We start from the raw sequence: 22,354 nt of genomic DNA, 5'->3' as shown, positions 1-22,354 counted from the left end.
GTCATATAACCTGTCTCGCCCCTATCTGAACCTAGCGGCGTGCGTGTAACATATGTAAACTTTTGAGCACAACTGTATGTATAATAGAAAGGCAGTTGATCTAACAAAGGAATGAATCCTGTTACAATGCAGTAACACCAAAGGCACCCTTCACACGCATTTCACGTTCAGCTTCCTTAGAAAGGGCTGTTATAATGTGTAAAGGAATGATGTTTTATAGAAGTAGATGCCCAATGGCTGACAAATAATATTATTAATTATATCTGTGATACAGTAGGTGAGCATGATTCTATGTAGGATTTATGTTGACAATACCTTTACATGGCCAGTCCATTGCTCCATTACTGCGAAATTAGAGTTTAAATTGATATGTAAATTAGACTGAAGAGCTATTTGTAGAGCTGAAGACTTTGTCACTCCAGATCTATTCAGAGTAAAAGTGGGGAGACCAAAGGCAATGGTACTCACTTGGTGTGGCTGTGTAACCACAACCACAAGAAAGGCTCAAGGCTGCTGCAGACCCAAAACTGAAAGCATATGAATTGGAATGAAAGGATTAATTCTGCGCCGCTGGTAGACCAAGGATGGACGATGAAAGTGACGCGCCCCCTGGGACATATTCCTTTTTGAGGGGAATACCCGGCACCGGATCAGATGGGGGGTTGTAGTCTCCGAGCGGCTGTGACCCGGTCCCGTGCCCAGGGCGTCAAGCTCAGGGTTATGTGGCAGTCTTTACTGATGTTATTAAAGTTCGTTGTGTCGACTACGCCACCCGTTGTGATGCGGTCACTGTGGCCGCCGCTGCAGCAGGGTCCGCTGAGGCTGATGGTGGATGCGCAGCTTGGTGGGATAACCCCCAACGGGAGGGGTATAGCCTCAGAGGGGACAGGCGCAGAGGATGGGGGTTGTGGTGGTGCGGTGCAGCCGGTAATGATGACAGACTCGGGTAGTGCAGTTAAGGGTCTTTACTTACTGCAGATGTTCCTGGTCACTCTAGCTCCAAGTGACCTCCCGAGCCGTGCTGCGTCCACCAGGTCCTGGATCCGGCCAACCCCCAAACAAGTCCGGAGCGTGGCCCTGAGCTCTCCCTCTGTCCTTTCTTCAGCCGTCCCCACCAGTGATTCACCTAAATCCAGCTCCCTCGGGCCTTCTGTTGGGCAACCTTTGGCCTCAGGTTCCCTGACCCTCCATGTGGTGTGCCTTCAGGGTGAATGTAGTGGGTGACCGTGACAGACACTGCCCACGGTCTCCGGTCTCTGGCTGGGGAATGTCTTTACCCCCACCAGCTTGGGTTCCGGTACCCTCTTGCTGACTCCTCACCCGGTGTTCTTATTTGGGTTCTTGGGTCCCTTCTTTGTCCCCCCTCTGGGTCTTTCTGCACTCCACTCTCTCTCTCTTCAGGCTCAGGTCTGCTCTGCTCCCTTGCTGCAGGCTGACTTCCTCTGCAGCAGACTTGTTCTCTGCAGCTGACTGACTGACTGACAGGCTCCTCTGCGTCTGACAGGCTCCTCTGCGTCTGACAGGCTCCTCTGCGTCTGACCCTGATCCTAGTTGGTGCCCTCCTTATATATCCCTCTATGTGTGAGCTCAGGTGACCAGCACCCAATGAGCTCCTACCACTACCCAGACTGCTCCCCCTATCTGCCCCTACACTACATGGGATGTTCCTCCCCCCTCCCACTCCAGCCAGGAACAGGCTCGGTCGCACCTGCACATTTCTAAGTGGGAGTGCCGTCGGCCTGCTCCTCTGGAATGGGATGTATGTAGTGCATGCAGTCTATCTGAGCTCAGTTCCACACTCCTTCCTTACCCGGGAGTGGAATATCACACCTCTGGGTTGAGGTGCAATACCCCTGTAGCAGCCGAATCCTCAGGGTGCTACATTCCCCCCTGGTAAACCACAGCACGTCCTCGGGCTGCAAAGACAAAAACACCAAAACATACAAATTTTTATAAACATATAAAACATATAAAATATTATATATATATAACTTTTTCATATAGACATCATTATAACATTCTCGTCGTCTCTTTCTTTCTTCCTCCTCTGGTCACCGTGCAACTCGTGACCAGGTAAAGTGCGACAGTCCTTTGAAAAGCAGTTCCCTACAAAACCAGTAGGGGGCGCCCCAGGAAGCGCAACTACCTACAGGGGAATTTGGCCGTTCTCAGTCCCCGGCCAGGTAAGGGAAAGGGATGGCCGCTCACAGTCCTCAGCCTGGTTTGGGTAAGGGACACACGGGTTAAACTGTTCACTGGTCCCAACGGGGACTAAACTTCTCAGTAGTTACGGCTACTTGGGTACCCCGACGGGTAACTATATACAGTTTTTCTTTACTACTGTTCTTAATCGTAGTACCTCCTAGCCTTGAACCCGTCCGGGTCTTCTGGCTCTTCCTCCCTACACCGCAGCTCCTCCTCTGTCAGGCGATGCACGTGGAGGGCATAAGGTCCCTTGGCACACTTGTGCCGGGTGAACGTTACCTCGTCACCGACGTAGAGGTCACGGCCTTTGTGACCCTCTGGCAGGTGAGACTCGACATCCCGTCGGGTAACGAAGACGTCACCCATGGTGTTCCGGTCCTTTATGAAGCCCCACCCATGCTGCGCATTAAACTTTATTACCGTCCCGATGGTACGGGGACGATCTGCTGCACGGGGGTCCCTTCTGGTCCGACTCTTTTGCTCCGCGCTGCGGGTCTGGGCCCATTGCTCTCTGGCCCGCCTCTCCTCCCGCTCTCTCTTGAACTCTGCCAGCTGTTGACGGCAACACTCGGTACGCTCTGCTGCAGCTGCCCGAGTCTCTCCGGTGAACCCCATCAAATCTTCTCCCGTGGGGTCCCACACGAACTGGGCTTCCTCGAGTGGAGGCGAGACCCGAGTCACGGGCTTTGGAGCCGGGATCAGGGGCTCACACAAGGGCCCTAGTCTTTGCTGCCGCTCTAGCTCAGGGTACCCTTCGGGCCAGATGAAGGGCCGCCCGTCCGGCCATGTGAGCTGGCCGAAGAGGTCCTCCCCCAGGTGTGGCACCCTTGGTATTGCGGGCGCGGGCGCGGTGGTGATGGCGCCCGGGTTGCCCAGGCCTTGCGGCCAGGCCTGGGGCACCTGGAAGGTGAAGGGCACCGTTAGGACGGCGGCGCCCTGGGTTACCTGGCCTTGCGACCAGGCCGGAGGCTCCGCGGAGGTAGATGGCTCTGCTTTGGATGCGGCGCCCGGAAACGCTAGGCCCTGTGACCAGGCCGGAGGCTCTTCTTCCTGCGCCACGCTCCGGGTCACGACGCGTGACGTCACTGGGGTCGCGTCGGCGGCTTCCGGTCGTGGCCTAGTCGGTGGCGGTGTCATGGCGGTCTCGGGTACGGCAGGGGGACTTTCGGGCTCTGCGACGGGGAGCTGGGGCAGGTGGGTGGTCTTCCGGTATGGGGTATAGGCGTCCCCCTTACCTGCTGCCATACGTCTCGCTCCCTCTTCTGCGCCGTCTCCGGCCTTGGGTCCTCCCGCGTCATCCGCAGAGGTAGTCGGTGTCTTCTTCCAAGGGAGCGGGTTCCGTGGACGGATTCCAGCTTGCTGGGCCATCTCCCGGCCCCACTCCGCCAGGATCTCCCTCTGCACTCGGGCCATCCTTCCCGCGAGGCCCTCCAGGGCACTCCGCGCGCACTCCCGATCTCGGGGAAGCTGCGCCAGGATCTCCGCTAAGCCTAGCGGGGTTGTTGACTCCAGCAGGCTCCTGACCATCGGGTCGGTGCTGCTCTGCTCTGCTTCCGGCAGGCTCCTGGCCAGCGGGCCGGTGCTGCTCTGCTCTCCTCCTTCTTCCTTTTGCAGGCTCCTGGCCAGCGGGCCGGTGCTGCTCTGCTGCCGCTCCATTCCCGGGTCTACTCTTTCTCTCCTCGACTCCGGGTGCTCTTGCTCTGGACACCTCGCCTCCGGGTGCGCTCGTTCTAGACTGCTCCAAGCGACACCCATCTTTGCTCTTTTTTTTCGTCTCCTCCCCCTCCGAGGGCGGTCCCGGGGCAACTCGGTGACTGTCAGCTCCAGGGGTAGTTCTTTCATGCTGACAGACACCTCCAGCATCACAGTCTCTGTTGGTGGGGGCGGTTTCCACTTTTGGCGCCATTTTCTGTCCTGGCCCACGATGGGAGGTGGCCTCTTGCCCTCCTTTGGCACGCCCATAATGGCGTCCGCTGCTCTTCCAAGGCGGGAAATCTGCGGTTTTGGCGGGAAGCGTCGCCCAGTGGCGGGAAACTCTGCAGATGGCGGGAACAAGCTGGAAATGGCGGACAATCGGCGGGAAACGACTGGTGATGGAGTCCGATGGCGTGGACCCTCCGGAACCGGCAGGAGTCTTCTTTCTGAGGTAAACTTGCACTTTTCTTCAGGCACGCAGTACCCGGGTGTTGCGGGCACGTAATCCTGCCGACTACGCCAAAGTTGACGCGCCCCCTGGGACATATTCCTTTTTGAGGGGAATACCCGGCACCGGATCAGATGGGGGGTTGTAGTCTCCGAGCGGCTGTGACCCGGTCCCGTGCCCAGGGCGTCAAGCTCAGGGTTATGTGGCAGTCTTTACTGATGTTATTAAAGTTCGTTGTGTCGACTACGCCACCCGTTGTGATGCGGTCACTGTGGCCGCCGCTGCAGCAGGGTCCGCTGAGGCTGATGGTGGATGCGCAGCTTGGTGGGATAACCCCCAACGGGAGGGGTATAGCCTCAGAGGGGACAGGCGCAGAGGATGGGGGTTGTGGTGGTGCGGTGCAGCCGGTAATGATGACAGACTCGGGTAGTGCAGTTAAGGGTCTTTACTTACTGCAGATGTTCCTGGTCACTCTAGCTCCAAGTGACCTCCCGAGCCGTGCTGCGTCCACCAGGTCCTGGATCCGGCCAACCCCCAAACAAGTCCGGAGCGTGGCCCTGAGCTCTCCCTCTGTCCTTTCTTCAGCCGTCCCCACCAGTGATTCACCTAAATCCAGCTCCCTCGGGCCTTCTGTTGGGCAACCTTTGGCCTCAGGTTCCCTGACCCTCCATGTGGTGTGCCTTCAGGGTGAATGTAGTGGGTGACCGTGACAGACACTGCCCACGGTCTCCGGTCTCTGGCTGGGGAATGTCTTTACCCCCACCAGCTTGGGTTCCGGTACCCTCTTGCTGACTCCTCACCCGGTGTTCTTATTTGGGTTCTTGGGTCCCTTCTTTGTCCCCCCTCTGGGTCTTTCTGCACTCCACTCTCTCTCTCTTCAGGCTCAGGTCTGCTCTGCTCCCTTGCTGCAGGCTGACTTCCTCTGCAGCAGACTTGTTCTCTGCAGCTGACTGACTGACTGACAGGCTCCTCTGCGTCTGACAGGCTCCTCTGCGTCTGACAGGCTCCTCTGCGTCTGACCCTGATCCTAGTTGGTGCCCTCCTTATATATCCCTCTATGTGTGAGCTCAGGTGACCAGCACCCAATGAGCTCCTACCACTACCCAGACTGCTCCCCCTATCTGCCCCTACACTACATGGGATGTTCCTCCCCCCTCCCACTCCAGCCAGGAACAGGCTCGGTCGCACCTGCACATTTCTAAGTGGGAGTGCCGTCGGCCTGCTCCTCTGGAATGGGATGTATGTAGTGCATGCAGTCTATCTGAGCTCAGTTCCACACTCCTTCCTTACCCGGGAGTGGAATATCACACCTCTGGGTTGAGGTGCAATACCCCTGTAGCAGCCGAATCCTCAGGGTGCTACAAAAGCGGTATCCAGATATGCAGTTTATTAATCAACGTGTTTCAAAGTTACAAACGTCCTCATCAGGACAAACCACAGTAGACACTGTAATTTGTCCTGATGAAGAAGACCTCAGAGTGTATCAAGCACTGGGATTAGATACGCGGAGTTTATCACATGCTGGAGTTAGATACGCGGAGTGTATCACGAGCTGTGGTTAGATACACACAGTGTATCACGCTCTGGGGTTAGATACACAGAGTGTATCACGTGCTGGAGTTAGATATATGGAGTGTATCACGCGCTGGGATTAGATATGCAATGAGTATCGTGCACTGGGATTAGATAAGCAAAGTGTATCATGCGGGGGGATTAGGTACGTAGAATGTATCACACACTAGGATTAGATACGCAGAGTGTATAATGCGCTGGGAAAAGATATGATGAGTGTATAACACTGGGATTAGATACGCGGAGTGTATTACGCACTGGCATTAAATACGTGGCTCTGCGGGCTGTATCACACATGATGGGATTAGGTAAGTAGCTCTGTGGGCTATATCACACATGATGGGATTAGATATATGGCTCTGTGGGCTGTATCACACACGATGGGCATTAGATATATGGCTCTGTGGGCTGTATCACACATGATGGGCATTAGATATATGGCTCTGTGGGCTGTATCACACATGATGGGATTAGATATATGGCTCTGTGGGCTGTATCACACACGATGGGCATTAGATATATGGCTCTGTGGGCTGTATCACACATGATGGGATTAGATATATGGCTCTGTGGGCTGTATCACACATGATGGGATTAGATATATGGCTCTCTGGGCTGTATCACACATGATGGGATTAGATATATGGCTCTCTGGGCTGTATCACACATGATGGGATTAGATATATGGCTCTGTGGGCTGTATCACACATGATGGGATTAGATATATGGCTCTGCGGGCTGTATCACACATGATGGGCATTAGATATATGGCTCTGCGGGCTGTATCACAAATGATGGGATTAGATATATGGCTCTGCGGGCTGTATCACACATGATGGGATTGAATATATGGCTCTGCGGGCAATATCACACATGATGGGATTAGATATATGGCTGTATGGGCTGTATCACACATGATGGGCATTAGATATGCTGCTCTGCAGGCTGAATCACATATGATGGGCATTAGATATGCTGAACTGCCGGTTGTATCACACAATTGGGGATTACATACATGGCTCTGCTATGTCAATGTAAGCCTCCTTGAGATGTGTGATGAAAGCCGGCCGGTGAGTGCAGCTCTCTGGCGCCCCCTTACCTCTCAGGTGAGTCAAGGTACTGCACCTAGAGTAAGTGGTGCCAGGAAGCTGCTACCAGCGGGGGAAAACACGGTGGTGTGTTGTCCCTTACACGTCACCAATCCGTGACGCCACGATACAGGCACAACTCTCTGGCGCCCCCTTGCCTCTCAGGTCAGCCAAGGTACTGCACCTAGAGTGAGTGGTCGCTGGAAAGGCCGTCCTGTAGCCCTCTGGGTATTTGAGGCCCTCTGCTGTGAGGGCGGTATATATATTCCCCTGGCTGCGCCAGTAATATATATCCACACCTCCGACCATCACTGCCAGCCTTCCTCAAATCCCCCAGATGGTATGCTGCCACCAGTTCTCGTTTGATACAAGCCCGGTCCGTTAATAGACTTTCATCGGGTCAGGAACCAACCCAGTAGCGTTTCAGCCAAGCCAGTAATATATATCCACACCTCCTACCGTCACTGCCAGCCTTCCTCAAATCCCCCAGATGGTATGCTGCCACCAGTTCTCGTTTGATACAAGCCCGGTCCGTTAATAGACTTGCATCGGGTCAGGAACCAACCCAGTAGCGTTTCAGCCAAGCGTTTCCAGACCAATGGATTCGTATATGCAGAATAAAGGATACAGCCCACGATTAATTTATGATTTAATTGATTATAAGAATACACTAGATTACAAGGCTATACAATTAACTATACAACGGTATTAGGTCAGAATAAGAGATATAACAATTAGACATACAAAACACAGGAATAACAACGATAAATTAGTTACCGTTCTTGTGGTGCAAGGGAGGATTTGCGATCCCACAGGTTCAAGCTTAGTTGCAGTCATCCCGGCCTCAGTAGCACATGTCAAAGGTGCTCCTCCCACTCAGAGACCTGGACCGGACGTTAGGAGTTGTTCACATCATCTCCTTGGGTCAAAACTGAGGGGGTTTCTGGCTGTCGGCTATACTAAAGTCCTGTCACGCCCACTCTTGGTGATGTCAGTTTACTAAGCCCCGCCCCCCTACAAATGCTCGTTTTAGCTCCATTTTAGAAAAGTAACCATAACTTTTACTGGGGTGATCTCATCGTATCACCAGAGGTCTCCTCGTGATCCTCCTCTTGTGGGGAAGCCATTGACTCTAAACATGCCTCCCCTGGGACCTTGTATATGGTTCTTCTAAATATCCAGCTTTCCAGGCCACTCATGGATTTATAAGTCCCATGATTGTGTCTGCGGCCACCTTCCTCACATGATACATTTTATTTGGGTTCCCTAACTTGTATCGTGTGGTTATGAATTGATTATGTATCTTGTAGCTTTTGGTGGCCATTTTCCACAAAGAAAGCACATGGTTCCTGAACAATGGAGAGGTTTGCAGGCTTGCACAAATGGTTTGTTTCTGGTTTCAAGTGACATCCAGGTGCTAATTACCCCCCTGGGGCCTAGCTGACTCTGTCCTGCTTGGACACAGCAAAAACTGGCCCATCTATTTTCCATATCAAAGGAGTTTCTGGAGACTGATCTCCAGAGGTGGGGGCGAATTGCTCTGTTTGCCAGGGCCTGCAGAAATGTGACATGGTAGAAGCTGTGTGACAATAGGGAATATCCTCAGGTATGACGTATCATACCTAAGATGGCGGCTAACTTTCATGACACCTCCCCCTATAAGATGGCGCATGTGTTCTCCCATGCGTCCTTCTGCACCCTCCCCTTGCCGGGATAACCCGCCAGCGTTACCGTGGTCACGGCCTCTTCTGTGGCGAATGGAGAAGTGATACTGCTGGAGAGCGAGGCTCCAGCGTAGCACCCTCCATTCGACCCAGAGACCGTGTGTAACCAGCTGAGGGGGTTGTGGTCCGTCTCCACGGTGAAATGGCTCCCGTACAAGTAGGGCTGCAGACGCTGCAGGCCCATACATTTGCCAGGCATTCCTTTTCCACCGTGGAGTAGGCCACCTCCCGTGGCTGTAGCTTCCTGCTCAGGTACAAGACAGGATGTTCCTGGCCTGTCGTGTTGACCTGACTTAGCACAGCACCGAGGCCAAAGTCACTTGCGTCGGTCTGTACCACAAACGGCCGGTAGAAGTCGGCAGCTTGAAGTACAGGGAAGCTACTTAGGGCGGTCTTGAGTGCCCTGAAGGCTGTCTCACAGGCGACAGTTCAGTCGACTGCGACAGGCAGCTTCTTCTTGGTGAGGTCCGTCAGGGGCTTGGCCAAGGTGCTATAGTGTGGAACGAACCTCCTGTAGTACCCGGCAGTCCCCAAGAAGGACAGCACCTGCTTTTTGGTCCTGGGGGTGGGCCAGGATGCGATGGCATCCACTTTTCCAGGTTCTGGCTTCAGAACACCCCCGCCTACCCGGTGACCCAGGTAGAGGACCTCACTCATGCCCAGCTGGCACTTTTCCGGCTTGATGGTCAAACCTGCCCGGTGGATCCGACTGAGCACCTGCTGCAGGTGCTCTAGGTGATCCTCCCAGGTGGGACTGAAGACTGCAATATCGTCCAAGTACGCAGCCGCATACCCTCCAAGTCCCTCAAGCAGCGTATTGACCATCCGCTGAAAAGTGGCAGGGGCATTCCTCATGCCGAATGGCATCACCGTGGACTCGTATAGTCCAAAAGGGGTGATAAAGGCAGAGCGTTCCCTTGCCGCGGGGGTCAGGGGAATCTGCCAGTATCCCCGGCTCAGATCCATGATGGTCAGGTACTTGGCCCCGGCCATACGATCGAGCAGGTCATCGATGCGTGGTATGGGAAACGCATCGGGGACCGTCACCGCGTTGGGCCCCCGGTAGTCCACGCAGAACCGCGTAGTTCGGTCCTTTTTAGGAACGAGGACTACCGGTGAGGCCCACGCGCTGTTGGTTGCCTGGATCACCCCCAGCTTCAGCATCTCGTCTATCTCTCGGCGCAGGTTTTCCTGCACCTTGAAAGAGACCCGATATGCTGAACGCCGGATCGGGGGGTGATCGCCGGTGACCACGTCGTGGACAGCCATCTCAGTCCTTCCGGGCAGGCTGCTGAACAACTCCCGGAAGGAGTGCAGGGTGGCCTCCAGCTGGGACCGTTGGTCCTCCGTGAGCTGGTGGCCAACCCTGACATCCTCAATGGATCCACCCGCCTTGGTTTGGGCGAGCAGATCCAGGAGGGTTTCTACTTCTCCCTCCTTGGGAAGGTTGCACACTGGGTAGGCATACGCTTCCCGCTCATGATGAGCCTTCATCATGTTCACGTGGAAGGCCTTCCTCCTTCCACAGGCGTGGTCCAGGGTGACCAGATAGGTGACGGCGTTGAGTTTCTGGTGCACGAGGTATGGACCTTCCCAGGCTGCCTGAAGCTTGTTCTGTGGTAAGGGGACCAGTACCCACACTTTTTGACCCACCTGGTAGGTCCTCTCACAAGCATTCTGGTCGTACCACCGCTTCTGGTCGGCCTGGGCCATATTGTCCTGCACCAGCTTTGCCAAGGCCATCATCCTGTCCCGGTTGCGTGCGACATACTCGATGACGGACACCCCCGAGGTGGCTAAATCCTCTTCCCATGCTTCCTTCACCAGAGCCAGGGGTCCCCGTACACGTCGCCCGTACAGGAGCTCAAAGGGGGAGAACCCCGTTGAGGCCTGCGGAGCCTTCCGGTAAGCAAATAGCAGGTGCGGCAGAAGACGTTCCCAGTCGCTCCCGTAGGAGTCGGCGAACATCTTAAGCATCTGTTTCAAGGTGCCATTGAACCGCTCACACAGGCCATTAGTCTGTGGGTGATACGGGCTGGCCACCAGGTGTTGCACCTGTATTTGCTTATATAGGGACTCCGTCAGCTCCGACATGAACTGGGTCGCCTGATCGGTGAGCATTTCCTTGGGAAATCCTACTCTGGAGAAAATCTCCAACAAGGCGGTTGCCACTTTGTCGGCCTTAGTGGATGACAAAACTACCGCTTGCGGGTACCGGGTGGCGTAGTCTACTACAGTCAGTATGAAGCGTTTCACGCGTGGGCCAGTAGGCAGGGGTCCCACGAGATCCACAGCCACCCTCGAAAAAGGATTTCCAATAATTGGCAGAGGTATCAGTGGGGCTTTGGAGCGCCGCCCCGACTTCCCCACCCTCTGACAGGTGACACACGACTTGCAGTAGGCCGTCGCCTCGGCTCCCATCCCAGGCCAGTAGAAATGCTGAGCTATCCTGGCCTTGGTTTTAGCGATCCCCAGGTGTCCGGCCATCGGAATCTCGTGTGCGAGCCGCAACAATTCCGTGTTAGAACCTTCCTGTTAGTTTTTTCTTTTCTATTTTGCTGGTCACATGACTTTTTGCCTATATAATCCAGCTCCGCCCTCCTGGCCTTGCTGGACTTCAGTGTTACATTTACTCTTAAGCTAGCCAGGTGCCTTGTACCTTACTCTGTAGTTTGCTTGGTCTTTTGACCACTAGTACTTCTGTTTGTTTGTTTGTCTTCGCTCTGCTACAATTTCTGCTAGGAGGTGTCCAACTATATCCCAGTCCTTAGTTCTTGTAGGGACTCCTCCCTTATATCTATAGGTCTGCGTTCAGACTAGCCGAGGACTTAGGCGGGTCTGTTCACAAGGAACAGGTCCCCCGCTGCATCGTAGGGAATCAGCTTAGTCCTATTGTAGGGACAGTTTTCCTATCTTTCCTTAGTGTTTGTAGCAGTTCTTAACATTCTGCCCTGAACGGATAGGGTACCACTAACTGTCGGTCCCTGGGCCACGCCTCCGGTGAACCCTGCTGGACCATCATCCGGTACAGCCGTCCCTGGTCCCAGACCACATGCTCGCCGTCTGAGTCCTGGGGAGGCTGTGCTGCCCGCTCCTTGAGCGCTTTCAGGCTGTCGTCGGCTTCCAACGCAACCCGAAACTCCTGACTCGATGGGGCAAGAATCGAAGAAACTGCCACATCTTCCGTCAGCACCTCTGGACATGTCTCCTAGCCGCTGTCTGACCCAGCTGCCACTTGGTCAGAAATGGGGAAGCCTTCAGACCTTTGCGAGTCTCCTTGGGCTCCGGCGCTCCCACTCCTGGTGACAGCGGCTATGACCGCTGTGACCGTGGGTAGTGCCCGCTTCCCCTCGGTTTCTGACCTAGCCGCCAGATCAGGCAGGCTTCCTAGGCCTGTCGACATCCCGGACGTGGGGAACTCCTGCTCTGGGGTCTTACCTGGCGGTTCCTCTCCTGGGGCACCCCCACCCCCCATGGCTTGCTCCCCCCCCCTGCAGAGGCCCTAGACTCAGCGGCCTGGATTCTCCTGGAAGCCCTACACTGCCGGTAGCAACCTTCCTCTCCATCCCTGAGCCTCCCTCTACAGGATCCTGCCCCCCTCCTCCCTCACCGGAGAACAAGAGGTCCCTGTGCGCTGGCTGAGCACCTCTGGGAGCATCCTCACCTTCCTCACCTGCTCTCACTAACAACCCTGTATGTGTTGTGTCTGTGTGTGGGTTACTCTCAGGTTCCACTCCCTCCTCCTCCGCAGGAGACACACTCCATACAACATTATTGGTGTTAGAAGCAGATAAATCAAGACATTTTGGGGGGGCCGAACTTGGGGGTTCAGTGGGTACATACTGCGACACTAGCTGCCCCAAGTCGGTCCCTAATAAAACGTTTGCGGGAATATTTGGTGTTACTCCCACCTCCCGCATCCCCCTCCCGGCACCCCAATCCAAATACACCATGGCAACGGGAAGTGCCGGCTCCACGCCTCCAATCCCGGAGACGGAAAGTGTCTTTCCCGGTACAAAGTCTTGAGGGGACATCACCTCAGGCCATACCAGGGTTCGTTCAGCGCCAGTGACCCGCAGTCCCATGACCGCAGAACGGCCTATGGTGACGGGTTGGATATTGTCCAGGGACCTACCACCACCCCCTCCCACACACAGAACATTGGGCGCTCTCTGGGACTGGGATGGGGCCTTTTGGCGCTGGGGACACTCAGCCCTAAAGTGTCCTGGCTTGTTGCAATGATGACAACGTCTTACGTCTGTTCCTTGCCTAGAGAGGGCAACAGGGGGATACACCCCTTGTGTTCTGGGGGCTGGGGAAACGGGCAGGATTGGGCTTACCCCCTCTCCAGGTGCTGCTGGCAGACTTCTTCGGCTCAGGCGCCCTGTTATTGGCATACTCATCTGCTAGGGCGGCTGTAGCAGAAGCCCCCGTTGGTTTACGGTCACGGAGGAACTGTCGGAGGTCCTTTGGGCAGTTCCACAAGAACTGCTCCGTGACGAATAGTTCCTGGACCTCCTGGCGGGTAGTAAGCGCTAGACCCGAGGTCCAGTGCTCTGCGACTCTCAACAGCGCCCACATATGATCGGTCCAGGTGTCCTTGGGGCCACGCAGCAGGCTCCGGAACTTCTGGCGGTACGACTCCGGAGTGAGGTTGTACTGCAGGATCAGGGCCCGCTTGATGCTATCGTAGTCCTGTACCTCCCTGGCAGGTAAGTCCCCCAAGGCATCCAGGGACTTACCCCTCAAACGGGGGGTCAGGTATCTTGCCCACTGATCCCGGGCCAGATGGTGCTGAAGGCAGGTCCTTTCGAATGCCACCAGAAAGGAGTCCAGGTCTCCATCTTTCTCAAGCAGGGGGAAGTCCTCGGCTCGGACTTTACAGGTCTTCGCCTCCTGCTGTGCTGGAGGTGCTGGAAGGAATCCACGCTGAGCCAGGTCCAGTTGATGCTCGCGCTCCGCAGCTCGTTCTGCACACTCCGCCTCTCATTCTGCACGCTCCGCCTCTCGTTCTTCCATGAGGAGCCGAAAAGTGGCGGTGTCGCCAGACCTCTGACTGGCCAGGGCCGCCTGCAGGAGGGCATCCATGCTGGACAGGCTGTGGTGGGCTGGTTGTGGGCAGTCCACTGTGAGACCGAGTACTGGGGTCTGGCTCCTTGAGGTGCCCGAGCTGAGCTCCTTCCCGCCATGAGTAACATTGTCCTCCCCCACCTGCTCATCGACCAAAGCATTGGTCTTCTCCTTCGCCTTGTTCCTGGTGCCTTCCGCCATCTTGGTAACCTTGGGTCATTGATACCGCTGCAACCCTGAGTTTGCACACACCTTGTTATAATTTTACTCTGACCGTCTAGTGTTGGGCTGACCTTAAGACTCCAGGAGTGGAAATTACCACTGGCAGTCTTTAGTGTCTGTGAGTAGGGATCCCACGTACACTATACTCTGCAATCCCACCGCTCTGCCCCAATGTGATGACAGCCGGCCGGTGGGTGCAGCTCTCTGGCGCCCCCTTACCTCTCAGGTGAGTCAAGGTACTGCACCTAGAGTAAGTGGTGCCAGGAAGCTGCTACCAGCGGGGGAAAACACGGTGGTGTGTTGTCCCTTACACGTCACCAATCCGTGACGCCACGATACAGGCACAACTCTCTGGCGCCCCATTGCCTCTCAGGTCAGTCAAGGTACTGCACCTAGAGTGAGTGGTCGCCGGAGAGGCCGTCCTGTAGCCCTCTGGGTATTTGAGGCCCTCTGCAGTGAGGGCGGTATATATATTCCCCTGGCTGCGCCAGTAATATATATCCACACCTCCGACCGTCACTGCCAGCCTTCCTCAAATCCCCCAGATGGTATGCTGCCACCAGTTCTCATTTGATACAAGCCCGGTCCGTTAATAGACTTGCATCGGGTCAGGAACCAACCCAGTAGCGTTTCAGCCAAGCGTTTCCAGACCAATGGATTCGTATATGCAGAATAAAGGATACAGCCCACGATTAATTTATGATTTAATTGATTATAAGAATACACTAGATTACAAGGCTATACAATTAACTATACAACGGTATTTGGTCAGAATAAGAGATATAGCAATTAGACATACAAAACACAGGAATAACAACGAAAAATCAGTTACCGTTCTTGTGGTGCAAGGGAGGATTTGCGATCCCACAGGTTCAAGCTTAGTTGCAGTCGTCCCGGCCTCAGTAGCACATGGCAAAGGTGCTCCTCCCACTCAGAGACCTGGACCCGACGTTAGGAGTTGTTCACATCATCTCCCTGGGTCAAAACTGAGGGGGTTTCTGGCTGTCGGCTATACTAAAGTCCTGTCACGCCCACTCTTGGTGATGTCAGTTTACTAAGCCCCGCCCCCTACCAATGCTCGTTTTAGCTCCATTTTAGAATAGTACCCATAACTTTTCCTGGGGTGATCTCATCGTATCACCAGAGGTCTCCTCGTGATCCTCCTCTTGTGGGGAAGCCATTGACTCTAAACATGCCTCCCCCTGGGACCTTGTATATGGTTCTTCTAAATATCCAGCTTTCCAGGCCACTCATGTATTTATAATTCCCATGATTGTGTCCGCGGCCACTTTCCTCACATGATACATTTTATTTGGGTTCCCTAACTTGTATTGTGTGGTTATGAATTGATTATTTATCTTGTAGCTTTTGGTGGCCATTTTCCACAAAGAAAGCACATGGTTCCTGGACAATGGAGAGGTTTGCAGGCTTGCACAAATGGTTTGTTTCTGGTTTCAAGTGACATCCAGGTGCTAATTACCCCCCTGGGGCCTAGCTGACTCTGTCCTGCTTGGACACAGCAAAAACTGGCCCATCTATTTTCCATATCAAAGGAGTTTCTGGAGACTGATCTCCAGAGGTGGGGGCGAATTGCTCTGTTTGCCAGGGCCTGCAGAAATGTGACATGGTAGAAGCTGTGTGACAATAGGGAATATCTTCAGGTATGACGTATCATACCTAAGATGGCGGCTAACTTTCATCACAAGATGTCTGTAATGCAGGGATGTCTGAATGAGTCTTCATGCTGTTGTCCACTGATCACTGACTCGGATAATCTCTATGGTGCTGCGCAGCGAAGGTTAAGCAGGTCAGTATTCCTGTTAATGCAATGTAACATTGTTGGTAGCAGGGAGATAGATAAGGTGCATGGTGGCAGGGTGGTACATTTGGCAGACTTCCCGGGGCAGCGGGATATAGATCCAAATCCAGTGTATCAGGCCATAGTATACTCTGAGTCCAGACTATAACCGGGGTTAAAGTGACCTAGGCTTGATTATACCCCGGGTATATTATGGCCTAGGCCAATTTATACTCCGGGGGTATATATTGGCCTCGGCCTTTTCATACCCCATCATGTCAGATTATATCCCCCTTGATATTAGCAGCGTTGAGTGATATACACAAGAATTACTTAATTTATCAACATTTAAATGGGGGTTCAGGTTTGTCACATAAATTATGTGAGAAGATAACTGACTTAAAGTTTAAGCAATAGACTTTTATTACATGAACCAGAAAAACTTCAATCAATAAAAAATATTAGACTTCCACAAAGATATAATGAGGTAAAGAATCCTACCGCACTTCTCAGTAGTTACACATTAAAATAAAAGCACATATGTAGAACGTTTTAATGCAATTGTAACGTAATGTTCAACTAATTTGACTGTTTTTAATATAAAAAGTCATAATATCCTGAAACTTCATAAAATAGAAAATAGAGGAGTATATTGTAGCCTGGAGGAGTATAGTTTGGCCTAGGCTATTTCATACCCCCTGGTATAGTTTGGCCTAAGACAGTTTATCCCCCGGTGTGTACTCTGGCCTGAGCCTAACTATACCCAGGTTAAATGTGGATGGGGGTTAATTTGGTCTGTTACACTGGAACTGTCCCGCTGTATCTGGGAGAGTTGGAAGCTATGCTTAAGGCTGTGCAAATGACAGTGTGTTTTGCAACCTTTCTTAACCCCTTAGTGACCGAGCCAATTTTAACCTTAATGACCAGGCCAAATTTCTGATCAGTATCACTTCATCAGCAAAAAAAAAACATTCATATAGCACAAAATCATTATTTGGGTCTGGGACTAGAGTATACCGCCACCCGTTTTTTTTTTAAGTAAATTAGTCACAGGGACTGGCATATAATCAGATGTCGGTGTACTCCATACAAGTTCAACAAAACAACAACGCTAGCAGAGCCATAAGACACCAATAGAATTAAAAAGATCATTTATTGAGAAAAATTCATGATAAAAATAGTTACCATTACATAGATATGAGTTAAATAAGGAGGAAAAAAGGTGGGGAACATCAATGAAGATCCGATGTATCAAACAGCAATCAGTATACTGTGCACCTATTCAATAAGTCATAATGACCCACATAATAGAAAAGAGGCCAGATGGCCATAGGCAATGAATAAAATAGGTGTACAGGTTAGAAATAGTATTGCTTACCCATAATGAGGGAGGATTTTAAATGAGCCCACCACGCTGCCCTGATGCGCGTGCAGCTTTTTCAAGGGGAGGTATCATATGAATGGTGTCCTGACAGATATATATATATATATATATTGTGGTCACAGGTGCCAATTGGAACGGAGCATGGCCACCGCTGCTCAAGCCACTATATCTCTGCCACCCGCTTAAGTCTACATCTGGAATGTTCCCCAGCAATGGTCGTGGATTATTTATCTTCTGAAAAGTTTGAAGATCGACATTCTCCTTATGGCATTTTTTTATACCAATTAGGGGTTATGCTGTGGGGTTTTGCTTTGATTGGGAGGTGTATATTTTGGGGGGTATGTTAGGGGTGGTTGTTTTCTTTTGGGGGGGGGGATATAGGCATGTCTCTCACATGTTGTATGTGATAGGATAATTATTCTCCTCATGCTATATTCAGTTTTTGAATATATCTTTTTTATAAATTGTTTTACACTTACCTCTTTTTCACATGATTCATTATTTTTTTTATTATTTTTTTATATTGCCCAGGCAACATATTGTTACACTGCATTGGATTAAATATGCATCAGTCACTTATATATTTTTCACTATTGCACTGGCACTTTATGCATTACCCATTTTCAACATCTAACTGATGCTTTGTGATCTATTGGTCCTGATCCTTTTTTCACCAGTTCCTTATTTATTTTCTCTTTTCTTTTCTCCCCTTATTTTCCCTTCCTCCTATGTATTTGCACTTATTGTACGTAGCACTTTATGCATTATTCACTTTTGTTAAGAGACTATAGTTTTTTCCTGATCTAGTTGACCCCTTCCTCCTTCCATCCCTTTCCTTGCCCACTTCTCAGTTTTTCCCCGTATAATGTGATATTCTCTACATTTGTCCCAAAGATGGTCTTACAAATGGCTGCCCACAATGGACTTCTCAAAAATGGCCGCCAAGGTGCACATGCGCACTGTGCTCCCATGCCTTTTCGCTCCATCCGGCCATCTATTAAACGACACGTGCGTGAATATGACATCGCAGGGTCTGTTTGAACCTACACGCGTGCGCCACTGTGATGGCGGCTAGTGGCAGCGATATAGTGGCGCGAGCAGCAGTGCTCTAATTGGCACCTGTGACCATAATATATATATCTGTCAGGACACCACTCATATGATACCTCCCCTTGGAAAAGCTACACACAAGTGACCCCATTTTGCATACTAGGCCCCTCAAAGAATTCATATAGGGGGAACTAAGCATTTTTAACCTACAGGTAATTCACAAAACTTTATAACATTTAGATGTGAAAACAAAAAATTATTTTTTTTCCACTAAAATATTGTTTTAACACCAAATTTATAATTTCCAAGAGGAGTAATAGGAGAAAATGGACCTCATAATTTTTTATGCAATTTCTACAGAATGTGGCAGTACCCCATATGTTGTTGTACCCATATGTTGTTGTACACTACTGTTTGAGCACATGGCAGGGATCGGCTGGGAATGAGCGCTACTTGGCTTTTAGAACACAGAATCTGTTTGAATAGATTGTGGGCTCAATTAGCTGAGCTCCTGAGGTGCCAGAACAACAGAAACCCCCACAAGTGACCCCATTTTGGAAACTCCACTTCTTAAGGATTTCATCTGGTGGATCGTAAGTATTTTGAACATTGGGATATGGAAATTTTAGTGGTAAAAATTTAATTTTTCTATTTGGTTTTATTTGTCACTTACACGAGGGTTAAGAGGTGAAACTGGACCCCTCAATTTATTGCGCAATTTCTCCCGAATGCGGTGATGCCCCATTGTTGGAAACAACTGTTTGGCCACACATCAGGGATTAGAAGGAAGGAGCGCTATTTGGCTTTTGGAGCCCTAGAATAGATTTTGGGCGATGTTTGCAGAGCCCCTAAGGTGCCAGAAGAGCAGAAAACCCCCAAAAGTGACCCCATTGTAGTAATTGCACCTTTCAATGAATTCATCTAAGGCTGCAGTGACTATTTTGTAACATCCACACCAGGCTTTTTTTCTGGAGAATTGCAAATCTGCCAGTTTAGTGCCTATACATTGTGCCCCCATATATTGTACTGTCCCCATATCTTGTAGTGCCCCTATACATTGTGCCTAGCTTGTGCTTCTGGCGACACACACTCTGTAAATTGTTAAGTGCGCACTCCCCCCTACAATAATGCCAAACATGTGGTCACTTACTGTGGTTTAGGCACATTGGGGCTCAGAAGGAGGGGGGCATTTGGATTTGGGAGTGCAGAATTCACTGGATTTTATTTGAGGGGGTGGGAGCCATGTCGCTTTTCCAGAGTCTTTGTTCTACCAGTAACGTAGGACCCCTATGAGTTCCAGCGACAGATGACGGACCTGAGTGGTGGCTGGTTTTGTGTAGAATAAGTTAGTGTTTTTATTGGTAACATTTTGTTCCATACATTGGAGTATAAAAAGCGGGCAAATAATTAACATGTTACAACGTTTAACTACTTCGGGGTTTCCGAACCTAAAAGAAGTTGAAACGTGTGCATGATGTCATTTTGACATTTGTTTGTATCATGTTCATTTTAGGCTGTGTGCCCACAATAAGTTTTCAGGGAGTTTTTGATGTTGCAGACTTTCTGCACCCATTTGGTAACTTGCCTTTTTTTCTTTGCGTTTTTGAGTGTGTTTTTTACATTCATTTTTGACACTACAATTTTTGTCTCTTCTTGGCATGTCCCACTTATAGTGCACATTTGTAGAGCTTTTTCAGGTGGATTCCGGTCGGAATCCACCTGAAAAAGACATTGTGTGCTCATAGCACCAAAGGGGTGCTAAGAAGAGTCTGCAGTCACTCTATATGACTATAGACGGTCAAATCATGACAGTGTGCAATGAACACATTGTCACAATTCCCCAGTATTCCTAATGCCAGTGGGTGGTTATATGACCGCATATATGTGATTTGAATTCTTGTGGTCTCGTGCCGACTAGACTTTTGCACTTCTCTCAATTCTCTTCTATTGAGAGAAGCTGGATGAGACTAGTGTGCATGTAACTGAATGTATGCAAATCACACAAAACCCATGCTTGTGGTCTCATTACCACTTACTCACACAGGGTGCACAAGGGTGTATGACAGTGTGTGTATCGCACACTGTCATAATTCAGCCGACTGCAGTGCCTTAGTGACTACAGACTTTGCTTCTTTAAGGGTATGTGCACACGATGCAGAAATGAAGCAGAAAATTTCTGCATCATTTCTGCATCTCCCTGGCAGAAAAAACACATGCAGATTGTGCATGCGTCTTTCCTGCGGAATACATGCGGATTCACATGCGTTTCCACATGCGTTTCCGCATGTGGATTGACAAGCGCTTTCCAGGCGATTTTAGCATCACCTGGAAAGTGCTTGACAACTAGGTCACACTATATAAATCCATGCAACCAGCATGGATTTATATAGTGTGACCCGAGAGAGTGTATATACTTACCTCCGATGGCCTGCGCTGTCCTGTTCAATCCGTTCTCCCTCGCCGGCAACTTTGAATTGAAAGACCTGCCGACGTCAGCGTCACGTGACCCGTCACATGACTCTGACGTCAGCGCAGGTCCTTCAACTCACTGCAAGTGCCGGGAACCAAGCAGGAGCGGTGCACAGGCCGACAGATGGTAAGTATACATATATTTTTTATTTTATTCTTGTTTTACAGCTTTTTTAATGGTACCTGGGTGTGGAGGAGACTCTCCTCTTCACCACACTCGGGTACCATCCGCACATTAGAACGCGCCAATAGCGCAAGTACAAATGCAGTCTTGCGGAATTGGCGCGTTCTAATGCAAGTCAATGGCGGCGAAAACGCCGCGTTTACGCAAAATTAATTGACATGCTGCGGATTTTTGAGCGCAGCGTTTACGCTGCGGAAAAATCCGCATCATGGGCACCGCACATGCAGATTTCAATTGGGTACCATTGCTGCCCTTCTACCATGCGTTTTTAATGCGTTTCCGCGGCGTTTACGCAACTGCAAAAACGCTGCGGAAACGCATTAAATACGCATCGTGTGAACTCAGCCTAAAGGGAATCTGTCACCACATTTGACCTATCTAAACTATTGATATGGACATACAGATTATAGACTGCTGAAAAAAAGTCCTACCTGCATGCCTCATATCAGATGCCTAGTTGCTGAGAAATAATATTTTGTCACTTTATATAGATGACCTCTTCCAGGCTCTGGTGAGGACGCTGTCTAGAAGATAACTCGGCCTCCAGAGCTTATTTTACATGAAGGGGGAGTTACCAGTGTGAGACAGGTAACGAACACAGAACAGCAGAACTGAAATTTGTTATCTTGCAAACACATTTTTTGCAGCTCTCTGAGCTCTGCTGTATTGCAACAATATTGCAGCTCTGGCTGCCTGGGAGATGGAAGCTGAAGCTGAGAGGAGCCTGCAGATGTGTCAATAAGGCTGTGTGCCCACGATGCGTTTTTGGTGCGTATTTTGGTGCATATTTGCAGCGCGTAAACGCTCCAGAAACGCATTGCATACCTTATCCCATGACTTCCTATGACATTCTGCAAGTTCTGTGCACATGGTCGGTATTTTTTCTGCACAGATTTTACTCGCAGAAAAAATATGGACATGACCAAATCTTGTGCATTTCTGCATGCGTATTTGCCTATACAATGCATTGGAAAAAGGCATGGCAAATACGCATGCAAATCCGTGTCAAATACGCGTCAAAAACGCATGTAAAAAACGCATGTGTTTTTCTGCCAAGGAGATGCAGAAATGCTCAGGAAAATTTCTGCTTCATTTCTGCATCGTGGGCACTAAGCCTTATAGTCACACACAGCTCTGCAGTGAGATCAGGAGAGCAGAGAGTGGCCATCACATCACACTGGCAACCATTAGGGTATTTCACAAAGGCGCTTTTCGGTATGTTTTTTTCTGCAGCAAAACCTGATCTCTTGGCAGGTTTTGCTTGTTTTTTTCCTGCGGTTTTTGCAGCATTTTTGTCACTGTCCATATGTCTCTTTTGCATGCTGATAAAGTTTAGTAAAAAAAAATTACCTAATTCAACTTCCTCAGGTTTTGGCATAAAAAACGCAGCAAAACCTGAAATCTGCGTTTATGCAGCCTTTTTTCAGCGTATTTTCAACTACCTA

The 22,354-nt window shown here is 50.7% G+C and overlaps 1 long non-coding RNA gene across 1 annotated transcript in view; it reads right to left on the bottom strand.

The window, feature by feature from the left end:
- LOC141165320 (uncharacterized) overlaps window positions 1-7,980 on the bottom strand; it is a 41,946-nt gene extending 33,966 nt beyond the window's left edge. Inside the window, exon 1 of the long non-coding RNA XR_012251142.1 lies at window positions 7,786-7,980. This is a non-coding gene — a long non-coding RNA (uncharacterized lncRNA). The remainder of the gene's footprint in view (window positions 1-7,785) is intronic.
- Window positions 7,981-22,354: the final 14,374 nt, after the last annotated feature.

The sequence above is a fragment of the Phyllobates terribilis genome, unplaced genomic scaffold (genome assembly GCF_046119375.1).
Source record: "Phyllobates terribilis strain yellow unplaced genomic scaffold, ASM4611937v1 Scaffold_11__3_contigs__length_659146591, whole genome shotgun sequence".
Classification (NCBI taxonomy): Eukaryota; Metazoa; Chordata; class Amphibia; order Anura; family Dendrobatidae; genus Phyllobates; species Phyllobates terribilis.
This window is presented reverse-complemented; position numbering and strand designations above follow the sequence as displayed.